At 38.4% G+C, this 16,005-nt stretch overlaps 1 protein-coding gene across 5 annotated transcripts in view; it reads right to left on the reverse strand.

The window, feature by feature from the left end:
* PDE4D (phosphodiesterase 4D) overlaps positions 1-16,005 on the reverse strand; it is a 948,758-nt gene that overhangs the window by 331,036 nt on the left and 601,717 nt on the right. The gene's annotated exons all lie outside the window — the stretch shown is intronic.

A 16,005-nucleotide genomic window follows, 5' to 3' on the forward strand; every position in this document is an offset into this window, starting at 1 on the left:
TTTCTTGTTAGAAACAGGAATGTGGAGAATAGCAAGAAAGAAAAATCCTCTATCTTTTGGTGAGCTTAGAGTCCTATGATAGGAATCCTTTTCCTACCTTCATTTTTATGCATTTAATATTAAGTAGATGGAAGGGAGGACAGAGACAGCTGGTTATTAAATAGAAGCTCCCTGCCATTTATCAAAATATAACCAACTCTCCATTTTTATAAGGAAATAAATTTGTATATTGTTCCATATTATTTCAAGAAGATTACTGTCTGAACACATTTCTAAAAAACTGATTAATTTTAGTTTCTATTAACACTGCAAATAAAACTGTTCACAAATGTCTGTGAACAGTTACCTGCAAAATGAGACAAGTTGTAGAATGTAGAATTTACATTTTCTTCGAAATTTTGGTAGAAATATGAACTTATCTGAGTCAATATTTTTGATGGCTTATTTATTTCCTTATTTTGGGAGGCATTAAAATTGTAACCGTTGACTCAATTCTCTCATGGTTATAAATTTTTTCTAGTTTGTTTATATCCCATTGAGTCAGTTTGAGTTAAGTTTTATTTTTGTGGCTTTACATCAAAATCAAGCTGTAAAAATAAGCAATAATAAATGTACTACAGCTTTAGAAATGCATAACTATTTTCCTTGATGATTCTAGAGCTATACTATCTAATAGGGTAGCCCAAAGCCGCATGTAGCTATTAAGTACTTAAAATACGGTTAGTCTAAACTGAAATGTGTCAAAAGTGTAATAGACACTGGAGTTTGAAGATTTAGTATGAAAAAAGAATATAAAGATAATTCATTAACAATTTTTGTATTGATTACATATTGAGCTAAAAATATTTTAGATATATTGAATTAAAATATAATTTAAACATTTTTAATGTGACTATTAAAATTTTTTGATTACATATATGGTATGCATGATATTTCCATTAGGTGGCATTGTTTGAGAATAATCATCAGATCTTTTCACATGATGCCCTGCATTGTAGGACACTGACATATGTATAATCTCTGAAAGATGTTATGATGTTATGATGAAAAAGGATACTCCTTCTAAATAGATATGTTCTTGGAAAATTCTTAGAACCTGTCTGAGTCTTGATTGCTTCACCTCTCAAATAATAGAGCTCCATAAGATGATTTCTAAATTTCCTTCCAATTCTCAAATATTTATGATTTTGTGATTTCTTGAATAGATTCTAAGTTCATGGTATAGCTCATTTCTCTTCAACAAATATTTCTGGAGCATCTATCATGTGTCAGGTCCTGTGATAAAATAATTCAACATCTAAACATCTCCCTCTTTATTTAGTACTGCTCTTCACTCTTGGCAAGTCTTCAAGCAATAGTTATGGAATTAATGAATATTATTCTTCCCTGTTTACATGTTGATTCAAAAGGAAAAAAAAATTTTTCCTCCCTGTCTTTATCTCTGATTCTGTCTTTGTTCCTCTCTCTCTCTCTCTCATACACACCATGCCACCCCCACCCCGCCCCCCGCAGAACCTGGCTGTGAATGAAATACCAAAAAAGGGTTTTTTTTTTCCCTAAAACTGAATTGTGATTCTTCAGCAGAAACTCAAGTGCCCATATAACTGAACAGTCTCTGAACCCTACAGCTAAAAATGCCTTGCTTTTTCTGAAAAATGGAAATTGCATTGTGATTCTATATCAAGAGCACTCCAGTTTTAGCTGCCTTTGTCCTCTTTGAGGCTTGCCTGGGTCAATAATTAGCAACACAGCTTCTGGGATTGAGTGAAAAAAGAGGATGACGAACAAGTACAAATGAGCTGCCTTAAAAAAGCGGTAGCATAAAGCAAAAGAGCACTTGAGACTCATTCCATCAAAATGTTCACATAGTGCAGGCTGAGAAACGTGACACTGAAAATTACTAAGCCAGAACCTAGCTGTGTGCACTTGCTTAACCAAGCTGACTGTTCAAGGAATGCATTTTCACCTTCTGCTTTAGTGAGGGGTATTCTCAGATTACTCTAAATGTTTCTAAAAAGCTTCTTCAATTTTACTGGGATTCTTAAACATCTTTTCAGGTCCCCCTCCCCCCAAATGAATGAGCAAACAGTCTGATATACTGGGAAGAGTGCTGGAGATCAACAGCTAGTATATTTGATTTCTGAGAACTGCTGTATCCTATGACATGAAATTGAACTGTTGAATCTTTCCGATCTGCTTCTTCATCTGAAAAATAAGGATAAATCCCTATGTACACAAGGGTTAGTAAGGGGATCAAATGAGATAATGGTAAGGTAAAACATTTAACAATGCATAAATGTTCTACAAATGTAGACTATCTCATACTTAATCATCACATAAGTCTCCTATGAGTTCAAATCTGGTCATATTATATGTTACATACATGATCCTAGATCCAAAGGAGAAGAAAATGAAGAAATATATATAACAAACTATTATGTCTCTTAAAAGAAACAGCACAACATTCATAACATTAATATTTAAAATAATATGCTCAGTCGGACACACTCAGTCGACTCTTTGCGACTCTTTGCGACTCCATGGACTGTAGCCTACAAGGTTCCTCCATCATGGAATTTTCTAGGCAAGAGTACTGGAGTGGGTTGCCGTTTCCTTCTCCAGGGGATCTTCCCAATCTAGGGATTGAACCTGGGTCCCCAGCATTGCAAGCAGACGATCTTACCATCTGAGGCACCAGGGAAGCTCCCAAAATAATATGCTATAATTGTATAGACTCTAGAGACATACTAGTAGGATCTGAGTTCTGACTCTATCTTTTACTACCTATGTGATTTGAAACAGATCACTTCATCCCTGCATTCTTTACTTTTTAAATCCGTAAAATGGGGATAATAATAATACATACCTCATAGGTTGACTGTGAGGAATGAAGTCCTTAATAAAGAGGAAATATTAGAATGAGGCTGGCACATGTAAGTATTACATTAGTATAGCTGCTGTTCAGGCATACATTCTATGATGCTTTCCTTAAATGCGAGGCTAACTCTTGGATAGTATTTGTTTTACATTGTTTGAAAAGTAGCATAGATTTCTCGTATGCACGCGTCGGAAGTTCCACAAGTGCATTATGGGAGAACAAAGAAAAGCAACTCGGTACCTGATTCATAAATGACAGCCTAGATGTGCCCACATTTTATAGAACGTTGAAATTATAGTGAACCAAAGTACACGCATTTGGGACCTTGGTAAAATTTGTGGCCGTCTTTATTTTACTTTTTTTTTTTTCAGGTAATGAAATAACAGCTAGAAGTGTCTTGAATTTGCAATGTGACTTTAAAAATCACTTTCATATCCATTACCTCAGTAGAAGTTCAGAACTATGAAAGGTCAACAATGAACTTACTTTCACCCTCACTTATCTCTTTGAGGAATCAATTCAATTGAATACTTGTACTTGAGAAAAACAGGTGGGCACTTTGCCAAATACTTTCTGGCAGCTCTTAAGCCTGAGCTTTTCATTTGAGCCAACTGCAAGCCTAGAAGGATCCAGAGGGGCAATTTATCAGCCCAGCAGACCTCGCAGGCCCTGGACTGTGGCCGGGACATGTCTTCTACAAACAGCTGTCAGTAACTGAATCACTGACTGTGTCTTCTTTGAGAGGAAAGCCATTTTGAGTGCTTCGCCAAGTCCAAGAGTGCGAGGGAGAGAAGGAGACTGGCGAGGCAGGGACTTCCACTAGGATTTTCCAGTGGGCTACGACTAGTTACCTCATTCGATTTGCTGGATTCAGAAGTGATTTTCCACAAGACTACACCTACTGGACAGGAAAGCCTTGAGCTGTTTCTTATCCAATTTGATCATCTACAAAATCAGTATTGTTGATTTAGAGCCCCAAGATATGGCAAATGTGGCAGAGATGAGAGTTCCATGCCAATGTTTTTAAAGAGGCATTTGCTAGGAAAGTCCCTAGAGAAAGGGGCTTGACACACACCATCTTGTAAGATTTCAGTTAAATTTAATCATTATGCTTACTTCAGAAAGAAACCCTCCTCAAAAGAGTTGCCTGCTTTCCTCGAAATACTCACTGAAATCCTTAAACACATTATGATAATGGAATATACCAAACAGAGGTTAATCTTTTATTACTAAGATTAGTGTAATATCTGAAGGTCATGAGTTGGATTAACACCAGAATAAGACTTTAGGTATACTGAATGTATAAAATTGAGCATATCTGCATTCACTCCAGGACAAAACAAGCTGGTTTAAAAAAATTCTCTTTTGTTCTTTGATTTTCATCCTTCCTCCAACAATTTGAACTTTAAGAGTTGTACAAGAATTCTAAATAATGTAAAACAAGCAATGACCGGCTCTCATTGAGCATCATCTCCGCAACACCTACAGCATTGCCCCAAACATTGTGGGTACTCAAAATATTTATGAAATGAACAAATATCTGGAAGGTTTGGGTCATTTTAACCAAACAACTACTTACATTTATCTCTAGACATAATAGTCTTGAACACATTAAGAGAAACTGATCAATACTAAACAACAACAAAAATGTTCTCCTTTGTAGGAACATAACACCAAAGTATGATTGTGAAACATCAAAAAGTAATATACAAATTAACTACAGAGTGTTATTAAATGAGTCAATGCCATTCTATGAATAAATAACGTAGCACTTTGCTAAAGGTTGTTGCTATTATGTGTAAGCCCTTCAGGATGAAAACTGGGAGTCCTATTTTTAATATGGTTGTCACATTAATTAATGAAAAATGTAGACAATTCATGCAAGCACATCAGTCAAGCATTACTCATGAGGGTCAACGGGACACTTCAGAAATGAGAAGAACTAAAAGCATGGAGTACTCTCTTGATTTGGAAAACTGATTCTAAATTTCTTGATTTCCCCAGAGGGTAGTGTTTAAGCAAAATCTGGCACAGAAGTAAAATGTGTAATTGAAGCCAATCTTCCCTTATTTCCCCTAGGGAAAAGAAGATCCTTTCACCCTTGGGAGATGCTTTGAATGCTCTCCCTGAACTGGCCCCAGGTGACCTGTTCTTTGTGGCACTCATATCACTTCCTCCCGCAGCGTGCTTTCCTGTGGGGGGAGGAGGGTGAGAAGCATGTCTTGACTTCTACTCCCAACTAATGCCAATAAAAATCTGCTCTTGGGAAGGACTCTAAGCTCAGATATTTATACTTGTATGGATTCAAATCATTCTACATTTTAATGAGGTATTTGTGTTTTGGGTCTTACCTTTGTATAAAAAGGTCAAGATACAAAAACTATTTTTTTTTCTTTTCAAAGGAAATTGTCAACATTGGACCTCATGAAAATAAAGTCTCTTAGTATGCTCATTTGGCTTTAAGTTAAAAGAAATCTGCCTGTTACTGAAAGTAACATATACAAACTATGTTGACCAATTTGATCATGCTGTTTCAGTGAATTAAAAAGAGATGTACAATTCATTCACTGGTTGTTCAGGCTGTGGTACTTCTGTTTATACTGAACACTGGCTTCCTTGGCCATCTCATCAGTGTCTTCATGTCTGACACACATTTCTGACTTCTTGATGGATGTTTCTACTCTGAGGACACAATCCCTCTCAATGAGAACATGGCTGAAACCACATCCATCTGTTTGTTCCACCAACACACTGTCCTTCTAGACTTTCCCACTTCCCAGTCTTCAGTTCAGTCATGACTGACTTTTCATTTCCACACCCCATTGTATTCATTGCAAATTTCAAGTTGTTACAGTCATGTATGGATGTGAGAGTTGGAATGAGTGCTGAAGAATTGATGCTTTCAAATTGTGATTTTGGAGAAGACTCTTGAGAGTCCTTTGGACTGCAAGGAAATCAAACCAGTCAATCCTAAAGGAGATCAAACCTCATTGGAAGGACTAATGCTGAAGCTGAAGCTCCAATATTTTGGCCACCTGATGTGAAGAGCCAACTCACTGGAAAAGACCCTGATGTTGGGAAAGATTGATGGCAGGATGAGAAGGGGGTGACAGAGCATGAGATGGTTAGAGGGCATCACTGACTCAATGGACGTAAGTTTGAGCAAACTCCAGGAGGTAGTGAAGGACAGGGAAGCCTGGTGTGCTGCAGTCCACTGGTCACAAAGAGTCAGACACGACTTAGTGACTGAATAGCAACACCGATACATTTCCAAAAACGACCTTCGTTCTATTTCCACATCCATGAACTTAGTTTATTATCTGATTATTCTTTTCTTAACAAAAATAATATTTACTCATTGTATTAGCTTGCTAGGACTGACATAACAAATAGCACAGACTGGGGGGCTTAAATAACAGATGTTTATTTTCTCATAGTTCTGGAAGCTGGAAATTCAGAGCAAGGTATGGGCAGGATTGGTTTCTTCTGGTGACTTCTCTCCTTGACTTGTAGGTGGCCATCTTCTCTCTTTGTCCTCACATGGTCTTTCTGTGCCTGTGTTCTAATTTTCTCTTTTTACTGGGGCATTAGTCAAATTGGCTTAAGGTCCATTCATATGACCTGACTCTACCTTTTGTTGTTCAGTCACTTAGTCATGTCCAATTCTTCACGACCCCGTGGACTGCAGCATACCAGGTTTCCTTGTCCTTCATCATCTCCTGGAGCTTGCTCAAATTCATGTCCATTGAGTCAGTGATGCCATCCAACCATCTCATCCTCTGCCGTCCCCTTGTCCTCCTGTCTTCAACCTTTCCCAGCATCAAGATCTTTTCCAATGAGTCAATTCTTCACATCAGGTGGCCAAAGAATTGGAGCTTCAGCATCAGTCCTTCCAATGAATATTCAGGGTTGATATCCCTTAGGATTGACTGGTTGGATCTCCTTGCAGTCCAAGGGACTCTCAAGAGTCTTCTCCAACACCACAGTTCAAACACATCAATTCTTAGGTGCTCAGCCTTCTTAGCCACCTGTTTAAATGCCCTATATCCAACATATATTGAAGTGCTGAAGTAAGCACTCATCATACGAATTGGGGGAAGACACAGTCTATTACACTCACGTTCTTCTTATGACACATGCTCTTATCTCTGAATGTCATATTTTCCCCCAGGATTATTTTGATAGTCTTTTGAAAAAATGTGTTTTACAATTGCAGATAGTTCCTTAAACCAAGGCTCTCTCTTCAGAATCCGAAGGCCCTACTGTCTCATGTTAACCTCCTCATTCTCTCCTTCAAGGCCCTCTATAATCCAGAGGTCCATGTTCAAGTTTCCTTTCCCATGATTCTAATAAAACAAAGTCACTATAAATTACTCAAACACAGATGTCTATCTCCTACTTCTGTTGTTCTCATGTATATTTTTCTAAGAATGGCATCATTTTTCAAAACTCTAAGCAAAAGTTAGCTTACTTCAGCTTTACCTTTCATCAACCTCTTACACATCCTTCCAAACAACTGTGGTTCCTGGTTCCTGAGCCATAGTCAACTTACCTGGCCCTCTCTTATTTTACCTTTCTCTGCAGATTTCCTCACTCCATAAATCCTAAATCCACCCCTTTAACAGAGGACTCACAGCATCATGGGTACTGAATAAACCACTTACTGAGTTGATCAAAGCCAGTCTATTTGACATCAATTGTTTCAGAGGTCAATATGACTAAAATATATCAAACAATTATTGATTATTATTATTCTTTTGCTCATCTTATAGACAAGGCATAAATCATGGCTAGATGACTAACAGTCATTAATGATTATTTTGGTTGATTATTTTTAACCCCCAAATAGTATACATTTTCTTTCTACTTTAAACAAGTATAGATTGCTAATGTTAGGTGCACACACACACACACACACACACACACACGCCTTTTTTTTAAACCAAATTTTTTGGTGACATTTGTGAAAACTAGCAGAAATGTTCTTATTATCCACATTATGATAATACAGTTTGACTGGTTTGCCAAAAATTTTGTAAGATCTGATTTTAAGACATTTTTAGGTCAATTCTAGTTTATTCCCCCTTCTAATTACCCTTTCCAAAGTTTACTCTGCATTTGGCACAAAGATCTTAGTTCTTCCCTACTCTCTTGTCCACCTAAATAAGTTACTTTAAGTCTCTGAAAATAATACATTAATATAGGCCAAATGTGATCAAAATTCTGATGGCCTAGTTCACAGTGTTTTCTAACTCCCTTCACCCTTTTTGCATGTATTATAGAAACTAGAAAGCAAATATTAACTTTATAATCTCCTTCCCACTAGAGATGGGCATATAGTATAGCTCTGGCTAGCGGGCTATAAGCTGAAGTCTTTCGAAGGCTTTGGGGAACGTTTTGCACTTCTCGTGATTGGGCAGATGTGATTAGAGCTGATTCTCCCGTCCGCTCACTGCATGTAACACAGATGTGATGTCTAAAGCTGCAGTACCATCTTGTCATCATGAGGGAAAGGCCAAGAAAATTTCCTAGATGCTGGCCTTCTGCAAATGGTGATAACATCATACAACAACTGAAATGCTTCAGTGGCCACTTATTCAAAAGTGACCCACTATTTGAACCCTCCCTACACTGCTGGTGTGAATGTAAACGGCTACCGTCACTAAGGAGATGATTATAGAGGTTCTTTAAAAACTGAAAATAGAGCTAACATATGACCCTGCAATCCCACTCCTGGGCATATGTCTGGAGAAAAACATGATACAAGAAGATACATGCACCCCAATGTTCATTGCTACATTGTTTACAATAGCCAAGACATGGAAGCAACCTAAATGTCCGTCAGCAGAGGAATGGATAAAGAAGATGTGGCACATGTACCATGGAATATTACTCAGCCATTAAAAATAATGAAATAATGCCATTTGCAGCAATGTGTATGGACCTAGAGAGTGTCATACTGAGTGAGGTCAGTCAGATAGAGAATGAGAAATATTGTACGACATCCCTTATATGTGGAATCTAAAAAAAAAAATTATACAGATGAACTTACAAAACAAAAACAGGCTGACAAACTTTGATAACAAGTTTATAGTTGTGGGGGGAAGGACCCACCATATATCACATGGAACTCTGCTCAATGCTATGTGGCAGCCTAGATGGGAGGGGAGTTTGGGAGAGAATGGATATATGGATAAGTATGACTGAGTCCCTTCACTATTCCCTTCACTGAAACTATCACAATATTGTTAATACAAAATTTAAAAACAATTTTTTTTTAAAGTAACCCCTATTGGTTCAAGCCATTGTGGGTCCAGGTTCCTTGTTACTCATAGCTGAAAGCATTCAAAACTAACACACTAAAGCTGACAGTTGGAGTTTTCCACAAAGAAAACCTTTTCTGTGGCCAGAGAATGCTCTCTAATCAAAATCCAGTTACAAGCCCACAAATCCAGTTCCCTAGGTCAAAAAGGAAGTAAGGAACCACGAGGACCTATTATATAGCACAAGTATTTTGCAGTAATCTGTAACAGAAAGAATCAGAAAAAGAATACACATACACACACACACACACACACACACACATATAAATATACATAAGGGCTTCCCTGGTGGCTCAGACTATAATAAAGAATCTGCCTGTAATGCAGGAGACTTGGGTTCAGCCCTAGAGGGGAAGATCCCCTGGAGAAGGGAATGGCAACCCACTACAGTATTCTTGCCGAGAAAATTCCATGGACAGAGGAGCCTGGTGGACTACAGTCCATGGGATCACAGAGTCGTACACAACTGAGCGACTAACACTACCACCATCATATATACATACACACACACACACACCTAAAACTGAATCACTGTGCTATACACCTGAAACAAAGACAACGCTGTAAATCAGCTATACCTCAATTTAGTAAATACATAAAATTAAAAAAAAATATGCTGCTGCTGTTGTTTAGTCGCTAAGTCGTGTCTGCCTCTTGTGACCCTACAGACTGTAGTTTGCCAGGCTTCTCTGTCCATGAGATTTCCCAAGTAAGAATATTGGAGTGAGTCGCCATTTCCTTCTCTAGGGGACCTTCCTGAACCAGGGATCGAACCTGTGTCTCCAGCATCGCAGGTGGATTCTGCCACTGAGCCACCAGGGGAGTCCTCTCCCCGCTACCCTTCAATGCCCCGAAAAGGAAGTGAGGGAAAGTGAGTTGGCTATTTCAACAGAAATCACTCATCACTAACAGAATCTCTGTTATCCTCTTTCTCTCCCCCCAGGGATTATTATTAACCATTTTTCAAGACTAAGAGAGTCTGTTATTCTCTTTCTTTCCCCCTGGGGATTATTATCAACAATTTTTCAAGGAAGGGAAATATTAAAAGTTAGATGGAAAGGGTGGACCTCATGAGGAATTCATTGTGTAACATCACTGTGATCTCCTTCTCCAGTGGTGAAGATGGCATAGAATAGCATAGAGTGTTTGTCGTCCAACTGGTTTTTTTTTTAGTTTTTAAAAAATGTTTTACATTCCTTGGATAGAGTACCACCTAACAACAATCTCCAGTTGGCAAGAATCCCATATATTTCTAACATAAATTCAGGAGGCTGGGTGTGCCTCTCTCCAGCTCACTATCAGAACAATTAAACTCAGTTGTCGTAATGATGCTATTAGAGCTTCAGATTTTATAATTTACATAGCCCAAGGCATTACTCATTTTTATGGAGAGATTTTGGTTCCAGTTCTGCCAAGTCCTAAATAGTTCTAATTACAGTCTCTTTGGGGAGTTTTCCCTTGATCTGCTGGATTCAAGATGCTTTAGTAAATAACCAGCTAGGAGTATTTCTGGTGGGGATAATTTATATTTAATTTTAATGCCTTAATTGTATTTTCTACACATCCTGAAATCCCAGGACAGTAATCTCACTAAGTACATACAAAATTGCATATAATACATTACCATGAAAACAATATATTGTCGAAGAAAAAGGCATTTTTATTTACTTTTTTTTACTTTTTTGTATTGGAGTAAAGCTGATTAACAATATGATAGTCTCATGTGGACAGCAAAGGGACTCAGTCGTACATATACATGTATCCCAACTCCTCAAACTCCCCTCCCATCGAGGCTACCACGTGACATTGAGCAGAGTTCCCTGTGCTATACAGTAGGTCCTTGTTGGTTATCCACTTAAAATATAGCAGTGTGTATATATCCATCCCAAACTCCAAGTATATCTTCCCCCATCCCCCAAGCCACCATAAATTTGTTCTCTATGTCTGTGAATCTGCTTCTGTTTTACAAATGAGGTCATTTGTATCATTTCTTTTGAGATTCAGCATATAATAGATGTCATGCGGAGGTTTTGTTCATGTTGATCCAAAGCTGCAAAGTCTTTAAATAAAATAATTTATCTTTTTATCCGAACAACAGGTAGCCTTACTTGTTTGTTGAATGCTAAGCTATGGGGTTCTCTTTTAGATATAAAAGATGTATCTCATTTAGCTTACACACAAAACACACAGAATCTTTATGTCTTGGAGCAGCCCCAAATTTAATAGTGTCCTTTCTACCTAAATCTGATAGCCTTTGTAGGACTGGCAATTTGACAAAAGCAGCTCGGTGAGAAGGAATTAGGAGAAACAAGTTGGAGGAGGTGATCTGGAGAATGTCTCTTGACACTGTTTGCTTAGGTAAGCATAGTGGTTACACTATGGATTTAGTATTTACATTAGGATTTAGGATTTTAAAATTAAATTAATTAATCCTAAATTAAAATTTAGGATTTAGATTTTACATTAGTTGGAAGGACACTGAGAAAACTAAAGCAACCACACTTTGGTACCACTATTGTTTTACTGAGGTTTACAGGCAAAGCAGAACTATATTAACATGGCCACATGACACTAACCAGGCCTTCTCCTCACACCCCCATTCCTGGGAATACATTTGTTCTTATAGCTGAGTAATTAATTACACTGTAGGTACATCATCCATGAAGAGATAAACCAATTAGTCACTCATTAGGAAAAATGACAAGTTTATCTGGCCTTCTCCACCCCTTTTTGAAATGTTCTTAGTACATATTTTTTTCCTCATAAATATTCTATTACTATTTTTCACTTGGCTAATTCCTGTTCACACTTAATTTCTCAACTTGCATATTTCCTCCCAGAAGCTTTGATTTTCCACCCCTAAATTAATTGGTTCTCCCCTTTATAATATGGTTTGGAATCTCTACTTCTCCTTTGGTGCACTTCATCTAATCACGGATTTAATTTGGGGATGATGCATTTAAGGCTTATCAGATGCTGGAGGACAGGGGCCATGTTTGTTTTATTCACCTCTGTTTCCTTAGAGTCTAGCAGAGTCTAGTACAGGACTGTACAAGAGCCCAATAAATGTATCAAGTAGCAGAGCTCATATTGTCTTCCTGGCTCAGAGCACGGGGGAACCAGGCCCTGAAGAATACCAACAGTTGGAATCTGCAAACAGCAAAATATACACTTTGCAGAGGAGACAGCTGCAAAGATGGGGAAGCACCTAGACTCTAGAAAAACAAGAAAGATGACAAAAGAGAACTGCATCTGTTTCATGGTCTCCCCAAGGGTCATGTTGATTTATTAATCTTTACTACTGAAAAAAGAATTTTTTGCCCCCATTGGAGGGGGCATTGATGCTTAGTTATTATAGTGGATTTAGACCACTCATCTTAAATTTTAAAAAGACACAAGTAAAATAAGTATAACTTTAAAAAAGAGAGAGATTGCAGTACCAATACAATGTCTCCCTCCCAAGGATGAAAGAGGAATTGCTTCTTTAAAAAGTATCTTTCTGTAATACTATGGAGGAAACTCCTTCTGAAGATGGAAACAGAAAAAGCTAGATGGCAGCAGATTACCTTGATTTTATCACAACTTCCCAAGCCCTTATCAATGACTAGATATAAGCATGCTTACAACCAATGGCAGTATTCATATAAATAATATAAATATTTCAACAGATTACAGAAATAAGTTTTTAAGCCACTTCTTGGCATTTGGAAGAGGTACAGTTGGGAATTTTCCCTGCCTTTGTAGTTTTGAGAAAAATGGTCTTGGCTAGATGTCTATGGCTATATTCAGATGATTCCTATTCATAAAATGAGAATACAGAAATAGACTCACTTCTGTAACAGTGACACCGCTGGGAGAACAAATTGGCTCAAGAAGCAATAAAAAAAAAAAAAAAACTTGAGAAGACACTTTCAAGTAATCAATTTAGTTGTATGGCTTTTTGCTGTGACTCTGAAGAAAGCTAATTTAGTTTCTGAAAGTAGCATCTTGGTGTCTGGAATTGGCACTTGCAAGCTTCAGGTAAACTATTCCATGAACTTCAAGTCGCCCTTGACAAAAAAGGACATATTCAGCTCCAATCCATCAGGAAAGGTCTAATTTCACAAGGCCAAACAGACAGAGAAAGTGACCCTCAGAGGAAACCCTCAGAGAATTTGCATTTATTTCCATTCTCCTGTCCATCATAAGCTCAATAGAGCTATTTTTAGACAATGTCTTTTTATTCCTATTTATGACTATTATCACATTTTTTGAAATGTATTTTTGATTGGATTGTAAGAAGTAGGTATAGTTTAAAGGGTGTATAGCTGCAGGGCTAGGCAGCCTAGGGTTCAAACTTCACTTTACTAGACAGATGACCCTCAGCAAGCCACACCCCACAGGACTTCTGTTTTCACAGCTACTGACAAAACAGGGGGTGTGTGTATTACGGTAATGCCCACCTCTTGGAGGTGGTAAGGATCAACCAAGTGACCACTGAAAATGGTCAGCACAAGGCTAGGCCTGGAATCTCATCCCTTTGCTATTTTTTGGCCTTTTCTTCTTCCTTCTCTCCTCCACCTTCAGCATATGAGCCTTCTTAGCAGATGATTTCCTGGCATGCTTGACAAGCCCTCTGCTCACCAAGAAGCTCTTGTGCCTGATACAGGACGTCGCCCTGCTAGGAATTCAGCCTGTTTATTCAATGCTCTGTTCATGTGAGAATGCAGAAATTCCCGAGGGGAAAACCATGAATCCATGTCTGATTATTTAGTTACATTTTTAAGTCTTCTCCCTTTTTAACAATTTACTATGAGCAGACTCCATCGAGGAGAATATGGAATGAGGAAGGGTGCTGGCTTTATGTGGAATGAGGAAGGGTGCTGGCTTTGAGGAGAATGGGGGACATAGAAAGGGGAGAATGATGAAGAAGCTCTCCAAAGATAAGTGGTCTGCCAACCCTGATCCTGCCCAGTTCCTTGGGAAATCAAGTCTGTGTGCCTCTTAAACTGCTCTTAGCTTTTCAAGTTTTTCATCCAAAGTATTTAAGTCTAATATTTGTTTTCATGGGAATGTTTTATAAACACGCCTGTATGCTCAGTCGCTGAGTCCTCTCTGCCTCTTTGTGACCCCGTGGACTGTAGCCCACCAGGCTCCTCTGTCCATGGGATTTCCCAGGCAAGAATACTGGAGTGGGTTGCCATTTCCTTTTCCAGGGGATCTTCCAGACTCAGGCATCAAATGCGCATCTCCTGTATTTGCAGGCGGGTTCTTTACCACTGAACCACCAGGGAAGCCCATTTTACAAACAATCCCAAATTAATCCTCATTATTCCTTGAAATAGTAATCTGATCTATTATCAAAAGCTCTTATTTATGGGATTCTTTGAAATTTCATTTCACAGACGGGTGTGTTTTTACTATATTTGGTCTATGTACTAAGTCACTTCAGTTGTGTTCGAAATTGTGACCCCATGGACTGTAGCCCACCAGGTTCCTCTGTCCATGGGATCCTCCAGTCAAGGATACCGGCCAGGGATCGAACCCACATCTCTTGCATTGGCAGGTGGGTTCTTAACCACTAGAGCTGCCTGGGAAGACCCTAGCCAGCTATATTAAAAACTGAAAACAGAAAAAGGGAAGAGCAAGCTGGATATTTCAAATACATAGCTATAAAACATAAAGAACCTTCTTTTTAAAAATTTAGCAGCTTACATACAAGTTGTAGTCTAGAATGTCCTACACTGAGATATTACCCAGAAAAATGCTGGTAAACTGAAACGCTTCCTCTTTTGTTAAAATAAAGGGGTATTAGTTGATAGTTACCTCCAGTATCTAGAGTATGCTATTGAAACCACGCATGACTCTACAGGGTCCTCCTGGGTACAAAAACTCCTCTGGGGCCCCTGCTTCTTGTCTGTAGATATAAGGCTTCGGTTTCCTAGGCCTTCTCCTTCCACAAAGCAGATTCAAACAGTTATTAATTAGAGGAGTGAGGGAATGCAGAAACAAAGGAAAGCAGTCAAGGAACAATAGTTCAGTGATAAAACAGAGTGCTATTTCCAACTAAAGGGATACATGTAACCAACTGATGCACCACTCTGGACGGTTCGCGGGAACCAAGACCTCCACTCGTATGGAGGATAGCGACTGCCTGCTGAGCACGGCAGGTGGACCCCAGACCCAGAGGAGCCTGAAGGCTGATGACTGAGATTCCTGAAGCACCATCCTGGTACCTCACCACCAACCAATCAGAAGAATGGCACACACCCTACAGCCATCACCTCACATGTTGCCTTTAAAAACCCTTCCTTGAAAGCCATATTGGTGAGTTGGGGTTTTTTGAGCATAAACCACCTATTCTGCTTGATCTTCCAATAACCTTTCTCTGCTCCAAACCACGTGAGTTAGGTCTCACTGTGCACTGGATACACAGACTTGGGTTGGTCAACATTACCCCCATCTGTGGCCAAGCAGATCAATGACTTCTTGAGGTTTACAGATTTTAAGAGCCTCATTTTCTCCATTATTAAAATGTAGCTAGTCTTTTTATATATTTGAACTAGGCATACGATCTATGTTAAGTTTTGCATTACCTATGCTGAATAGTTTCCTGATACTGACTATATTTAATATATTGTATATGAATTTTGTTGAAATTATGTATTCAAATAATAATGTCACTTAAGAAAACATTCAAAAAAATTTAAGCTTAAAAGGCCATTAAAAATGCACTTTTAATCATCAAGAAAATTAATCTTAGTGTTCTGAGAAGAGGAAAGCATAAATTTAATTTGCTCATAGATGTGTATTGAGAACGATTCC

This window comes from Odocoileus virginianus, chromosome 14 (genome assembly GCF_023699985.2).
Source record: "Odocoileus virginianus isolate 20LAN1187 ecotype Illinois chromosome 14, Ovbor_1.2, whole genome shotgun sequence".
NCBI lineage: Eukaryota > Metazoa > Chordata > Mammalia > Artiodactyla > Cervidae > Odocoileus > Odocoileus virginianus.